We start from the raw sequence: 15,692 nt of genomic DNA on the forward strand, positions 1-15,692 counted from the left end.
CCACCAAAAACTAAAAAGTTAATATTAAAATCCCCCCCCCCTCTCTCTCTTTCTCTCTCTCTCTCTAAAAAAAATAATTGTCTTAAATTCAATGAGTTATGATGGATAGACTTCTAGAGCAGAACAATCACAGTAGTAGAAAAAAATCACACACACACACACACACACACATATATATGTGTGTATATAAAGTTATTTAAGATTACTTAAAATTAAGAGTACTGTATCCTTGTTTATTTCATCATCTTGATAGATGTACCTTTCATAATGTAAGAGGATAATATTAGGAGACACTGAGTGAGAGGTAGATAGGAATTTTCTATACCCTCTGAGCAAGGTTTCTCTTGATCTGAATTTATTCCAAATAAGAATTCAATTAAAAAATTGTTCATTTACTGCTACCAAATTGCTAGTGATTTCAACTTCATCATGTAATAGCCAAGTGTCCTTAAACCAAGTACCCTGCTTCCATCTTCTCTACTGAACAACAGCAATAGTACCACTGGCCCAGCTCCCTGACCTGAAGGAATCAAGTGCATGGTCATTATGAACAGTTTTACTAAGAGTGCATCAAAAGGAAGGTAGAAAACATCAATGTTGGCCTTATTTTTAAGCTGTATCAACAAACATAAATAAGCTAGATATTGGATTGCCATAGAATCAAGTATGCATCTTAAAAATCAAGGTGTTTATTAGTTATGCCAACTAAAATTGCAATGAAACTGGCTCATTCATGTAATCCCTTTCAAACAATGTTGAAATACTTACAGAATCATAATCTTGTGCTAAGAATCCCAATCTTAAAATGTATTCTAAAATTAAATGACATGGAGAAGTTTTATTACAGAAGATAATGCAAGACAGGTGTGGTGGCACACACCTGTAATCCCAGTGGCTTGGGTGGCTGAGGCAGGAGGATCATAAGTTCAAAGCCAGCCTCAGCAACCATGAGGTGCTAAACAACTCAGTGAGATCCTGTCTCTAAATAAAGTACAAAATAGGACTAGGGATGTGGATCAGTAGTCGAGTGCCCCTGAGTTCAATCCTCAGTACCAAAAAACAAACAAATAAACAAAAGATAATGCATTATCATATGAAAGAGGAAATATCTAAAATACTCAATAAGAGTAAGCTGTTTTTGTAAATCAGACTATTATACGTTAATTTCACATGATGCTATGAATCCAGGAGTGCTTTACTACTGAGCTACATCCTGTTCTATTTATTTATTTGTTTGTTTGCTTATTTGTTTGTTTTGAGACAAGGTCTTTCTAAATTGCTCTGCACAGTATTAAATATGGTACCTGGTCACAACACACACACACTTTTAAGCACTACCTCATAGTTTAAAATCCTCTCTGAAAATGCATATATCTGAATTAAGAATCTCACCACAATCAGTTCCCTGAGAATTCCTGTGATAATAATTTCCCTTAAATTTATAATCCTCCTGTCTCAATCTCCTAAATCTCCAGGATTACAGGTGTTTGCCTTTGTGCCTAGCACAAAACAAAATTTCTAATGTTTTTTTCCCATTTGTACAGATATTTCAAATAGAATTTTAAAATCTGTAAGGAAAAAGTATAAACATGATAGAGATTTTAAATTTACAATATAAATAGTTTATGGTTGGAAGAATATTTAAAATTGCACATAAATTTAAAAACACAACACCAGATTCTTCATCTAAACAGTTCAGAAAGAAGATATGAGATTTGAAGAATATTCATTTGCAAAAAGTGAAACTAACATGCTAATGTTTAAAAGAATCTTATATTGAAATTTTAAACTATTATAAACTTTTTTGTACATTTTCCATTAACAGTTATTTCATGGCCCAGCCCTCCCCATCCTTTATGCATTTGTTTTGATATAAATTTTAAATTCACATTCTATTATATTCTGTCCATTTTTCTCATTAAACTTTCATGGCCTTTTTTTTCTGGAAATTCATGGCCTTGAATATGCTGGAGCTTCCTTAAACTGCTCAGGGTCCCCTGGCAGCATGAACTGTGGGCTCTAGGCCATCTCCTAGGGAGATGACCTGGGGAAGTTTGCTGGCTTGTACTGCACTGCCCACATTGCCCACTGTTTCCTTCTTATTCGTTTTATTCAAAACCTATTCTACCACCTATCCTTCTGGAAATAACAGAATTTGTGTTTCAAGTTGAAGCACCTATAACATTCAAACCCAAAAGAGGGATTAGGAGTAACTTCATTATTGTAAGTAGTTCTGTGTAACTCTATTCAACCAGTAATGTTCAGATGTATTTATATGTGTGTTATGTGTGTGTATCAGTCACATTTTCTTTATAATTCTAAATAAATGATTTCTAAATAAATATTATTACAAATTAAAAGAACAATTTAAAAATCTGATTGGTGATTATCCTACCTGCAAGTTCATTCAATCCACCATATTTTTTGATTCAACATTATTATTTACCAATAAAAGTTTTATTTCTCATTTCTCTCTCTCTAAGCATATTCCTTTTCATGACTACCAGGAAAATATGTTCCTTTCACATTTCAGTACTTTTTTTGTCTTTCTTCAATGTCGTTATATTCATTTTCCTAATGTCTCAATGTTTATACTTTTATTATATCTGGATTTTGAAAAAAGAAATTCATCTCTGTTTCCACCTTTATTTCCAATGAATGCATGAGCCTTCCTTTCTGTTGTCTTACTGACTTAGCTCATTTTAAGGGACAGACCAAGAAACAACAACTAGCATTAAAGTATTTAGAATTCTAGCCACTGTGATCTTTCCTGAACGATTCTCAGGCAGGAACCTAATGCTACTCATGACATCAAATGCACATAAGAAAAAAGTTAAATGCACAGAGTTAAATCAGAAGACTCTACTCTGTAACTTCAGTACCTCTTTCTTACCTTAGTGTCCTTCCCCATTCCATCTGCCAATGTGTGGATGTAGAAATAATAAATAACACATTCTATATCAATAACTGTGGGAGGTACGGTAGAGAGCACTTGAATTCACTACATTCCCATATCAGCATTTGTTATATGGCCTTAGAAAATTCCATATTTTAGTCTGAAATATATGGATGGGGAAAACATTAGAAGATAAAGGATTAATAAAAACACATTTAAAAAGAACAAAAAAACGTGCTGTTGGAAACCTAGGACACATATGTGCACTTGAAACATTTCGAAGTCACTTGGATTTGACTTGAAGATGAAATCTAAATACAGTTCTAATTTTATTAGTTTTGAAGGAATAGGTTCTCCTAACCACACCACCCATCTGGACAAAGATTAGATTCTTTTAAAATAGCTGCTATTGTTGTTTGTTGGGGAACTTATGTGTATCAAGTGCTGTTCTCTGGGCTTCTCCTGTATTGTTTCATTTGCATATATATTCTTTTAGCTTGGAAATGAGGCATCTGTGAGCCAGAAAAATTAATAAGCTAGCTCAAGTACATACAGTTCTTGACAGGCCCTGCACAGTATTAAATATGGTACCTGGTCACAACACACACACTTTTAAGCACTACCTCATAGTTTAAAATCCTCTCTGAAAATGCATATATCTGAATTAAGAATCTCACCACAGTCAGTTCCTTGAGAATTCCTGTGATGATAATTTCCCATGCTCTATGAAGAAAAGTCCCTTCAGTAATGGCAAAAATGAAAAGGTTGTTTCCAACTCTTCATTCTGCATCTAAGGGCTAGAGGAAGAGCATGCCTGGCAGTCAAAAGGGACAGAGTTGTCAACTACTGCTTGATGCTGCCTTCAACATGTCTCAGAAATAAAATAAAGAAGCAAAGCTTCCTCCTTGATTTCCACTGGAATATAAAGAAGTTTCCCTGAGAGAGCACAAACCTGTACAGATGCCTCTCATAAGCCCACGGGACTTGGAACTTTTTCATCAGTATGACTTTCCATGACAAAATTTTGTGTAGTTTTACACTTGCTTAAGTATTCATAAATCTCTTATGTCCCAAATATTGTTTTTTTTTCTTTCTTTTTTTAATGTCTGTATTTTTATTTGAAGATTTTTTTCATTTCCTGCCTTGTTCTAGAATAGAACACTGCATACAATAGGATAGAGCAGTGTCCCTTCACGTCATGTCTGTGCTTTTATTAAATTTAAGATCTGGAATAAAAAAAGATCTGAGTTCTGAAAGAGGGCAGCATCCATTCATAGGATGATGAGTATTGCATTGGCACTGGGGTGGTAAAGAGTGCTTACTAAATAATAACACATATGCATATGGAAAGATTTGTGATTTTTAATCACAAAGTACTCTCCAAAGATAACTTTGAGATTTCATCATTTTAAAACTTAAAACTAGAGATTAATTTTTAAACTTTTAAATTTTTTTCTTTTTTGCTTCTATTGGTGTGTTATAGTTGTACATAATAATTGAGGTCATTTTGACATAATCTTGCATGAGTGAAATTTGATTTATTCCATTTCAGTCCCCAATGCACCCTTTCCCTTCCCTCCTTTTTCCCCATCTTTTCTTACTTCTACTCTATTGGTTTACCTTTCACTTATTCATATATTTTTAATTTCAGGGATTGATATATATAAGAGTGGGATTTACTTTGGTATTTCCATATATGCACATTATGTAATTTTGTAAAATTCATTCTCTAAATCCTCCCTTTTCCCTTCACTCCTTTCTCTCCCTCAGTCACCCTCTATTCTACTGATCTTCACTTTTTAATGTTATCCATCCCCCCACACTTTTCCCCTCATGCTGCTCTAGCTTCCACATATGAGAGAAAATATCTGACACTTGATTTTCAGAGTCAAGCTAATTTCACTTAACACAATATTCTCCAGTTCCATCTATTTACCAACAAATGCCATAATTTCATTCTTATTTTTGGTTGAGTAATATCAATTGTATATATAGCCCATTTTATTGATCCAATCATCTGTTGATAGTTACCTGGATTAGTTCAGTAATTTGGCTATTGTGAATTGTGCTGCTATAAACATTGGTGTGGCTCTGTTACTATTCTGAGTTTTTTGAGGAATCTCCATACTGCTTTCCAGAGTAGTTGTACTAATTTGAAGTACCACCAACATTGTATGAATTAGTGTACTATTTTCCACCAGCATTTATTATTGTTTATATTCCTGATAATTGCCATTCTGATTGGTGTGAGATGAAGAGATACTGAACATTTTTTTCATATATTATTTGGCCATTTGTGTTTCTTTTTGAGAAATGTCTGTTTTATTCTTCTGTTCCGTTTATCAATTGGATTGTGTATGTGTGCACTTGTGTGTGTTATATGTGTTAAGCAATTTTTTAAATTCTTTCTATAATCTCAATAGTAATCTCCTGTTACAAGAATAGCTGGCAAAAATATTCTCCCATTGTATAGGCTCTCTCTTCAGGCTATTATCATTTCCTTTAGTGTGCAGAAGCTTTCTAATTTGATGTCACATATTGATTCTTGGTTTTATTTCTTCACTTTTGGGGTCTTCTTAAGGAAATTGATTCTGGAGCCAATATGTTGGAGTACAGAGCCTATGTTTTGTGATAGCAGAACAAAGTTTCTGATCTAGTTCCTACTAGGTCTTTTATGCACTTAGATTTGACTTTTGTACAGGGTGATAGATAGGAATCTAGTTTGATTCTTCTACCCATGAATATCCAGTTTTTGGATGTCTATTGGTTAAAAAAAAAAAAAAAAAAGGTATCTTTTCTCCAGATTTTTAGCACCTATTTCAAGAATGAGATGACTGTGTCTATGTGGGTTTGTCTCGGTGTCTTCTATTTTATTCCAGGGGGTCTTTGTCACATTTGTTTTGATGCAATAACAGATTCTTTTTGTTATTAAACCTCTATATTGTAACTTGAGATCAGGTATTGTGATGCCTCCAGCATTACTATTTTGTTTCTGTGTGTGTGGGGGTTTTTTTTGTTTTTGTTTTTGTTTTTTGTTTTTTGTTTGTTTGTTTGGTACTGGGAACTGAACCCAGGAACAATTTACCCTGAACTGCATCCCCAGGCATTTTTTATTCTATATTTATCTCTAAATTGTTAGAGCTTTGCTAAATTACTGAGGCTGGCTTTGAATTTGTGATCCTCCTTTCTCAGCCTTCCAAACTGCTGGGATTAGAAGTGTGAGCTACTGTGCCCAACTCCAGCACTGCCTTTTTTGCTCAAGATTGCTTTGGATATTCTGGGTCTTTTGTTCTTCCAAATGAATTTTAGTACTTTTTTTACTAGTATTTTTTTTAGAAATTTTTTGAAAAAAGATATTATTTGAAAGGAAGATATTATAGGTCTGTTTAATGTTAGAGAACACACTATCTAGAAAGAAGCTTGAGGGAAGAAGTGGACTTACCTCCTAGAGCCCCTTCAGGAGGGTCCATAACAAACAATATGGTGATTCACGCAGTCTGTAAACATTTTGTAGTGTACATGTTTTATGTCTATTCACACCCCAAGCAGAAACTCAGAATTGAAATGATTTATAAAAAAAAAAGCTAAAGCCCAGAAGCCCAATACTTCCAATTTGTATAGAATTAAAAGTGTTATTTTCTCTTAGTTAAGATTTTACATGTGTGTCCTGACACAGAATAATTCCCTGACATGGATCACATGCGTAGTCAGGGTGATGTTTTAAAAATATCACACAGCAACATGGTTTCAGTAACACATTATGGAACTCTGCCTGGCTCTACCTCGCAAACTGCACAACATACTCCACTCCGTTCTATGCCCTGCTTGCTTAATGCTTTCTTCTCCGTTTCTGTGAGTGGAACACAGCTGGATCATAGTGAAATAAATTTGGAAATGGAGTAGGAAAGGTAATGTAAGAAACATATCTGCTCAGTTGTGAAGAAATAAGGTAGTTTTTTAAAAATAGTTCATTTCAGAAAAGACAAATTAAAAGACCAAGGGAGCCACAGTCAAGGAGATATTACAAACTCGAGATGAGAGAATAACCATTGCTCTTCCAGAATTTACCCAAGATTCCATATTTTTCTAGTGATTACATATTATTTTATCATCATTTAGTAAAGCACAACATTTCCAGTAAGTTAGTAAATTTCTAGAGAGAGACGGCTCAACATTGAACAATTTGTCTGTTCTTTGTAATTCTTCGTTACTCAGTCTATAGAAAACATTTTAGAATCAGAGGCTTACTATATGTTCAGTATCTAGTACTCAGTACTCTAGTACTCATTGTTGTTCTCATATTGTTTTACTAACAAGCCTGCTATTCAAAAGCAGCACATGATAAGATAGCATTATCTTATCAATTTCTCTGAAATATGTTTTGTTATTATGAAGAGAATGGTATGGAGTCATTAATTTATCATAAAATTTTGTTTGTAAAATCAGGGTTAACTTGAGAATGTGCAGAAACATACAAATTTATTTATTTGTTTTCAGGGACCCTGTTTTACATTCAGTTCAGCATAAAAATAAATCATTAGGTGAACATTGTAGTACAAAATTCCTGAGCCAGTGTCACATGTAGTGATTTTTTAATGAAGATTTAGAATGTTAAACACATTAGAGGTATGTGTGTATCTGTTTATTGACTAGTCAGAGCACAGGAGAATGCTTCCTGCTGTCCAGGTATCTCTCTCTGTTGTAGGTAAAGAAATCTTCTCTTGTTCTCTGCAGAGCTTGTTCATGTTAATACAGTCCCTCTGCTGTTCCTTAGTACCACTTATTCACTCCTATTTTAATTCAGTCCTCATCATGCTGCATAGTTTATTAGATGGTCCGTGTTATTGGCTTGACTTCCAATGACTCTCTCAAAGAGTTGTTGCTTTTTTTTTAAACCATCAGGTTACCCTTACTCACTCTTGTTTGTGCATATTAATCATAAAGAACATGGGGGGATTTCTATACATAAAAGCTATTTGAAACATATAATTCCCCTATACCTCTCACTCCCTCTGTTTCTACCTCCCACATCCACTTCCTCTTCTCTACTGGTCTTCTTTCATTTTCAAGATTACAATTTTGTTTGTGTATTTGATTTTTTTTTCTTTTATCTTCCACATTTGAGAAAAAAAAATGACACATTTCTCTCTGACTCTGTTTTGCTCAAAATTATGGTCTCTACTTCCTTCCATTTTCCTGACAATGGCAAATTTTTGTCCTTTTTTAAGGATGAATAAAACTCCACTGTGTATACAAACCACTTTTACTTTTCTGATCCATCTGTGTGTGGACACATAGGCTGCTTGAGTAAGTTTGCGACTGTGAATTGTGCTACAATAAACATGGATATGAACATATCTCTAAAACATGCTGATTTAATTCTTTTTGATAAATATCAAGAAGTGATATAACTAGATCTTAAGGAATACCTATTTTTAACTTTTTGAGAAATTCCATACTGATTTACATAGTGGCTGCACTAATTTAAATTCCCACCAGTAGTGTATTAGAGTTCTTTTTTCCCCTGCATTATTGCTAGGATTTATTTTTCGTATTCTTTATGTTTGCCAATCTAACAGGAGTGACATGAAATCTCACTACACTTTTGATGTGCACTTCCCTATTTAATATTCCCGTTCAACATTTTTTCATATAGATATTGGCCATTTGTACTTCTGCTCAGAAGTGACTCTTTGGTTCATTTACTCCTATACTGATTGGGTTACTTGTTTTTTAATGTTGATTTTTAAAAATTCTTTATGTATTCTTGATATTAGTCTTCTGTCAGAGATGAAGTTAGCAAAGATTTTCTCTCATTCTCTCAGTTATCTCTTTATTCTGCTTTTTCCTTTGCTGTGCAGAAGTTTTTAAATTAGAAACATTCAACTTAATAATTTTTTCTTTTATTCTTGAGCTATAGAGGTCTAGTTCAGGAATTTGAGCCTTCATGTTGAAGAATTTCCCTTGTATTTTCTTCTAACCGATGCAAATTTTCTGGTCTTTTCTTAGATCTTTGACACCTTTTGAGTTTAAATTTGTACAGGATGAGAGTAGGGATTTACTTTCATTCTTCTACACATGGTTATCCAGTTTTCCCAGGACAATTTATTCAAAAGGCTGTCTTCTCCAAGGTATGTTTCTTGGCACTTTTGTGTATGATCAGATGACTGTATTTGAGTGGGTTTGTGTCGTGTCTTATATTCTATTCTATTGATCTACTTGTATGTTCTTATGATAATGTCATGCTGTTTTAATTACTAAGGCTGTAGAATAATTTGTAATTGGGTATTGCAATGCCTCCAGAATTGTTCTTTTGGCTCGCGATTTCTTTGGCTATTTGGGGTCTTTGTTACTCCACATATATTTTAAGACTTTTTTTTCTGTTTCTGTGAAGAATATCATTGGTATTTTGATTGAAATTGCATTGAATCTGACCTCTTTTAGAAATATGGGCATTTTAATATGAATTCTACCTAATTAAGAACCTGGGAAGTCTTTTCAATAAAGCCAGAATTAGACAGGCAGATAGGCAAAGGTCAGATCCAGAGAATGGAGGAATTAAAATGTTAATTCCTTCAGAGGCCTTCCTCTATGCTTATCAAGATAATCTGCCCCTGCTCCAACCTGTTGCTAAGGTAACCTGTCCCAGGGATTGTCACTATAGGAAGTTGTTAATTACAACCCTCTTTCCTGCCTGGATCACTCCTCCCTGGCCTCTGTTTCCCACTTTTTGTCCATTCTACTGAGCATTTCCTGGGCCTAGTTAAGTATACAGGAAGGAGAAAGATAAGAGGAAAGAGAGTAAAAGAAATAAGGAAGCCTAGACATTAAAAAAAAAAAAAAAAGGCAAAACACCCTCCACTTCTTGGGATACCAGGATGCCAGCTCTGGCCCACTTCTCCCTCCTGGGGAAAGTCTATGTTACCCCTTTTTAAATAAACCCTGCTTTCTATGCTTGCCTTGGCATGCTTCTCTAATGTTCAAAGTTCAATATGTGAGGAAGTAGGACTCGTCAAGGTAACCAGTAACCAGTGGTACACCATCCTCTCTAGTGTCTTCTTCAGAGTTCTACAATTTTCACTATAGAGGTCTTTCACCTCTTTCCTTGGTTAGGTTTATACCTAGGCGTTTCTGTTGTTGTTGTCATTGTTGTTCTTTCTTTGTTAGCTATTTTGAATGATTTCTTTCTCAGCAGATTCCTTGTTTCTGTATTGAAACCCTCTTGATTTTTGTATGCGAATTTTATATCCCCTTACTTTGCTGAATTTGTCTGTCCTCTCTAGAAGTTTTAGAAAGGATCATATCAAATGCAAATAGGAATAATTTGACATCTTCCCTTTCTATCTGCATCTATTTTTATTTATTTCTGTATCATGATTTCTCTGGCTAAATTTTTAAATACTTATTATTGAATAGGTGGTAAGAATAGGCATTCTTGTCTTGTACTTAATTTTAACGGAAATATTTTCAGTTTTTCATCATTCAGTATGATGTTGGCTTTGAGTTTGTCTTCTGTAGTCTTTAGGATGGTAAGTTCTTTCTATCCCCAGGGTTTTTTTTTTAAATGTTTTTATCATGAATGGGTGTTGAATTTTGTCATGGGTTATTTATGCATCTATGGAGATGATCCCATGATTTTTTTTTAACTTGGTCCTATTTATGTAGCATATTACATCTATTAATTGTGTTATGTGATAATAAAAAAATCTTTGTACACTTGGATGAAACCAAGTTATTCATTTCAAATAATCTTTTTAAGGTATAGTTGAATTTGATTTGCTAATATTTTCTTGAGGATTTATTTTGTTTATGTCCATCAATGCTTTTGGTCTGCAGTTTTCTTACTTGAACTATCATTATCTGGTTCTGGCTTCAAGGTGATATAGGCCTCATAGAATAACTTTGAAAGCATTTTCTCCCTTTCAATTTCATGGAATAATTTGAGGAGCAATGGGATTGTTCTTTTTTAAAGATCTGGTACAATTAAACTGTGATTTTATCAGGCCCTGGGCTTTCGGTGGGTGGGGATAATAAGGAGGCTTTTTATTGCAGATTTTTCTTATGACTTGTGTTATGGTTTATATGTAAGGTGTCCCCCCTGAAAATCTCATGTGTGAGACAATGCAAAAGAATCAAAGCAGATTGATTGAGTTAGGAGAGTCTTAAGACAATCAGTGAATTAATCTCAGGATGAGACTAACTGAATGGTAAGTGAAGGTAGCTGGAGGAGGTGGGTTTCTGGGGATGTGCTCTTGGGGTATATGTAGTTTGTATTTGTAGAGTAGAGTCTCCCTCTCTGTTTCCTAATCATCATGTGAGTTGCTTTCCTTCACCATATTATGATGTCCTCCCTCACCTTGAGTCCCAAGGAATGGAGCCTGCTGTCTATGGACTGAGACTTCTGAAACCATGAACCCCCAATAAACTTTTCCTCTTCTCAAATTGTTTTTCTCAGGTCTTTTAGTCAAAGCAGTGTAAAAGCTGAATAAAACAACTTTTTAGTGGTTTGTTTAGGTTTTCTATTTCCCTTTGGTTCTGTTTTAGTAGGTCATGTGTGTCTAGAAATTTGCTCACTTATAGATTTTACAATTGATTGGAACATGCATTTTCAAAGTATTACCCAATGTTTCTCTGGACTTGTCTCTTCTTTTTGAATGATTCCCTTAACTAACATGTAATGACCTTTTTTTGTCCCTTCTGATTACTTTTGACTTCAAGTCTGCTTTGTGTGATGGTAGAAAAGCTCCTGCTGCTTGCTTTTAGATTCCATTTTTACATGCAATATCCTTTATTTACTTTTTTAGTTTATTCCTTAGATCTGTTAATTCAATGATCATTTTAACACTCAACTTCAACTTCTTGAATCCCTCATCTAACATTCACTACACTTCATTATATCTGAATTTAGTTTAGGGGGAGTTTTGAGCTTTTGGAGGCATCCTATTGCCTTTTTATTTTTCACTTGTTATCTTGTTTAAATGTTGAAATTTGCTCTTCTATTGGGATGGATATATCTCTAGTACTGTTTTGTGAGAGGTGTGTATGTGTGTGTGTGTGTGTGTGTGAGAGAGAGAGAGAGAGAGAGAGAGAGAGAGAGATGCCCTTTCTTTCTGATGTTCCCTGGATCTTGGGGTTCATGTTAACCTGAAATCATCCACTCAAGGTGTTCAAAGAGCTATGTCCAATTCCTATCACCACTTTTAGAGGATAGGATAGCCAACAGGAACAGCTGAAGCTCAAAATCAAACCATATGTTAACATACAATAAAAATGTATTAGAAGTGATTTTATACTACTCCATTAACCATGGGAAAAGAATGAGTATATTGAATTATCTTTCAAAATAAGGTAATAGAAAAAATAAAACTAACATTAAACTAATATGGAAGAAAAGGAAATTGAAGGGAGAAAATAACAAAAAGAAAAAAGTATTGGGGAGGGAAGTGGGGAAGAGAGAAACACATGAAAGCTATGGTAAATAAAGAAGAAAAAATAGAATTTAACAAAATTGTAAAACATTTAAATTTATTTAAATGTATGAAAATAAGAGGTAAAATCAAAATACACATTTAAAAAGTACTAAAAAGTTCTTTTTGCCAAGGTCTTTAACATGTATACTTTCAGGTGCTTCCAGACATGAACCAGATAGTTACCAGAAACATGACCAACGTCCAAGACTTGGTTACATACTCTCATATACATACCCAAGAAAGGCTCTTGGGTCGGGTGGAGTGGCAGGGAGACAGCATCCCAACACTATGTTCATCATTGAAGTGATGGTTCTATATTTGATTTTTCTAGGATCAGGATCTTGCTTCAAAAAACTGCAAAGTTCAGCCACTGTAGCCTTTGCACCTTGCCTTCCACCTCAGCTTCTCCTCTGGTATGAACACAGGCAATTCTAGATGTTTGATTATGGTCCTGTGAACCAGCAGACCACCTGGGGACTAGGCTTTTCCAACCTGCTGACTGGATCCCTCTCTGGTGCAGGCAACAGTTTTGTCTGCTATTGCATTTCCTTGGTGTACAGTGGGAAGAACCAAGACCTGGGTTGATCATAAAGACTTCACCCATCCTCTTCTGGTGCAGATCCAGATAGCTCTGAAAGCTCCATGATTGTCCTAGGATGCTGTGGGCCTCCACTTATTGCAGAGGAGCCAGTGCAACAATGTTCTCTGCCTATTGGAAACCTCTCTGATATGTGTGTGTTAGTGGTACTATGTGTGCACTTAGAATCCTTCAGTGTGTGAGGACTAGCTGGTGTACATGGAGAGTGGATGAGACCTATCTCTGTTCCCCCTGCTAGGCAGGTGTTTTGCAAACTTTAGACCTGCAGTGATCTCACTAGTATAGGCAGAAGTTTTGTATGCTCACAGGGGTGTTTTGGTGAGCAGGGAGAATTACTGGGGATTCAAAAGATCAACACCCCTATTTCTGCACAAGAGAAGGACCCAGATGGCTTTGAAAATTCAGTGACTGGTCTAGTAACTTGTAGGCCCCCATGTATTGTAGAGGGTTGGTGTCAGGGCATCGCCTAAACAGCAGACTGAATCTAGTTGGACTTGGGAAGGGCACTCTTTGTGCATCTGGGAGTCCTCCGAGTATTAGGAGAAGCATTGTGCTCCTGGGCAACATAGTGGGCCTTTTTGCTCCATTTTCTCTGTTAGGCCACAGATTTTTGCTGGCTTTAGACTTGCAGTGATTTCACTCTATAAATTATTCAGATGTCTTGCTAACAGGTTATTCTTCCATAATTCTATTTGCTGTTATCTCCAGGGAGATAGAGATGCAGAGAATTATATTTTTCCTAAGGTGCAGACTTAGAGATCCCCAACAGGAATGTTCCTTGCCACAGTTATTCACTTACAAATTAGGAAAAGTGGAGTATTTTTCACACAGCATTATGTAGTTCTGGTTTCAGCTGAATCCAGACTGACTTCACTTTCTGCCACTGTTTGTCATAAAATTCATTAAACACGTCTTTCTTTCTCTTTTGTAATCCCTCCCCTCTAATGGCACTGGCTGGGGTGCCACTTAAGACTTGATTAAAAATTTCTCAATCTATTCCAGTGACCAGAGCCTCTGAGTCTCTCCAATATGGAATGTCAGTACATTCCCTCTATCACCCACCACACTGAGTACTTATTGCTCCGCTGTTTTGATTCTTACCTGCAGAGGAGCTAAGACTTGCAACCTACTTCTATGCTGCCATCTTCAAAGTCCCTTCAAAGATATTTTCTTGATAATGATTATAGATATAAATCTAATGATAAGTTAATGCAAAAAAATGTGAATTCCTTTCTAGAGATTTTCTGTCCTTGTCTTCCCATGAACTTGTTAGGTCATAATCAGATTCCCAGAATGCATTCTTCTATTTTTTTCACCTTGTCCACATACCTTCCTTTCATTCACTACAACCAGCAGATAGAATAGAGAAAGACTAAACTGCTGAACAAGTAAAGTGTTCCAATTCATGTAAGTCATATCCCTCATTCCCATGACTGAAGAACATAGAACACATAATGCCATCGCATCCAATGGAAACCAAAGAGCACATTAATTTAGGATGAGGAGAAGGGTGTAAGTCAACATTGCAGAACAATGATCCTGAAAGGCCTTGAAGGTGGTAAGCATAGCCCTCCCTAGGGAAGTGTCTGGTACTTGCCATAGGAACTGTGGAAGGGCTGGGTGACTTCCCTCAGTGCCTATATATAGTACAGTACAAACTCAGGCCCAGTACACACAGGATAAATAATGCCTGCCACAGTTCCATCACCTTCCATGGTATAGAAGTTCGCACTTAGTCTGAGTAGAAACAGGCAAAAACTTGTGAGGGCTCCCACACACATGACCAATGCCAAGAGAATAAGAGGGCATTTGTATACCAGAACCTTGCACTTCTCCTCCATGACCCCAATCTGTATATCAATACCACTTTAGCAACTAATGTAGTGCACTCCTATCAAAAAAATGAACTATCCTTGTATAATGGTTCTGGCCATTTGACCTGGGATAACTTCATAGGTACAGTAGCAAGGGCTTCTGAAAACATCTGGTAAACCACATGGGTATACTATTGAAGAACACCCTGTATAGTTTGGATATAGAATGTCTCCAAAAGCTCACATATTGAACACTTGGTCCCTAATGCAGCAATGTCCACAGATGGGTAGGGCTTGAGGGAAGTGATTGGATTATGGAGGCTCCAACCTCTTTGGAGGATTAATCCTTTGAAGGATTGATAATTTGAATGGACTACTGGGAGAAAGTGGAAACTGTAGACAAGTAGGACATGGTTGGAGGAAGTAGGCCAGTAGGGAAATGCTCTTGGTAAACATATCTTGTCCTTAGCCTCTTTCTTGCTCCCTCTCTCACTCTGTGCTTCCTTGCTACCATGAGTTGAGCACTGTGCCCTTCCACCATGAGGTTCTGCATTGCCTCAGTCCCAGAACAATGGAGCTGGTTAACCATGGATCAAAAACTCTGAAACCATGAGCCAAAATAAACTTTCTCTTTTTTGTTACTGCCAGGTGTTTTAGTCATAGTGATTAAAAGCTAATGCACATCCCAAAAGGGAAGTACCAGAATGCAGGCCAGACATTTGAGTGTTGGCTGAGACACCTCCTGAGAAACCACTGCTCAATTCTAGTTGCTTAACAAGAACTTTAGAAATTTCAACGAAGTTACTCCAAGATATGAAGTCAAGCCCCCCCGGCCTAGGTCTAAGGCAAAATCTTTCTAAGTTCTTCTCTTCCAATCAATTAACATTTAGTAAGTTAGCAATGTAGAGGGTTGG

The sequence above is a fragment of the Ictidomys tridecemlineatus genome, chromosome 4 (genome assembly GCF_052094955.1).
Source record: "Ictidomys tridecemlineatus isolate mIctTri1 chromosome 4, mIctTri1.hap1, whole genome shotgun sequence".
NCBI classification, from domain to species: Eukaryota; Metazoa; Chordata; class Mammalia; order Rodentia; family Sciuridae; genus Ictidomys; species Ictidomys tridecemlineatus.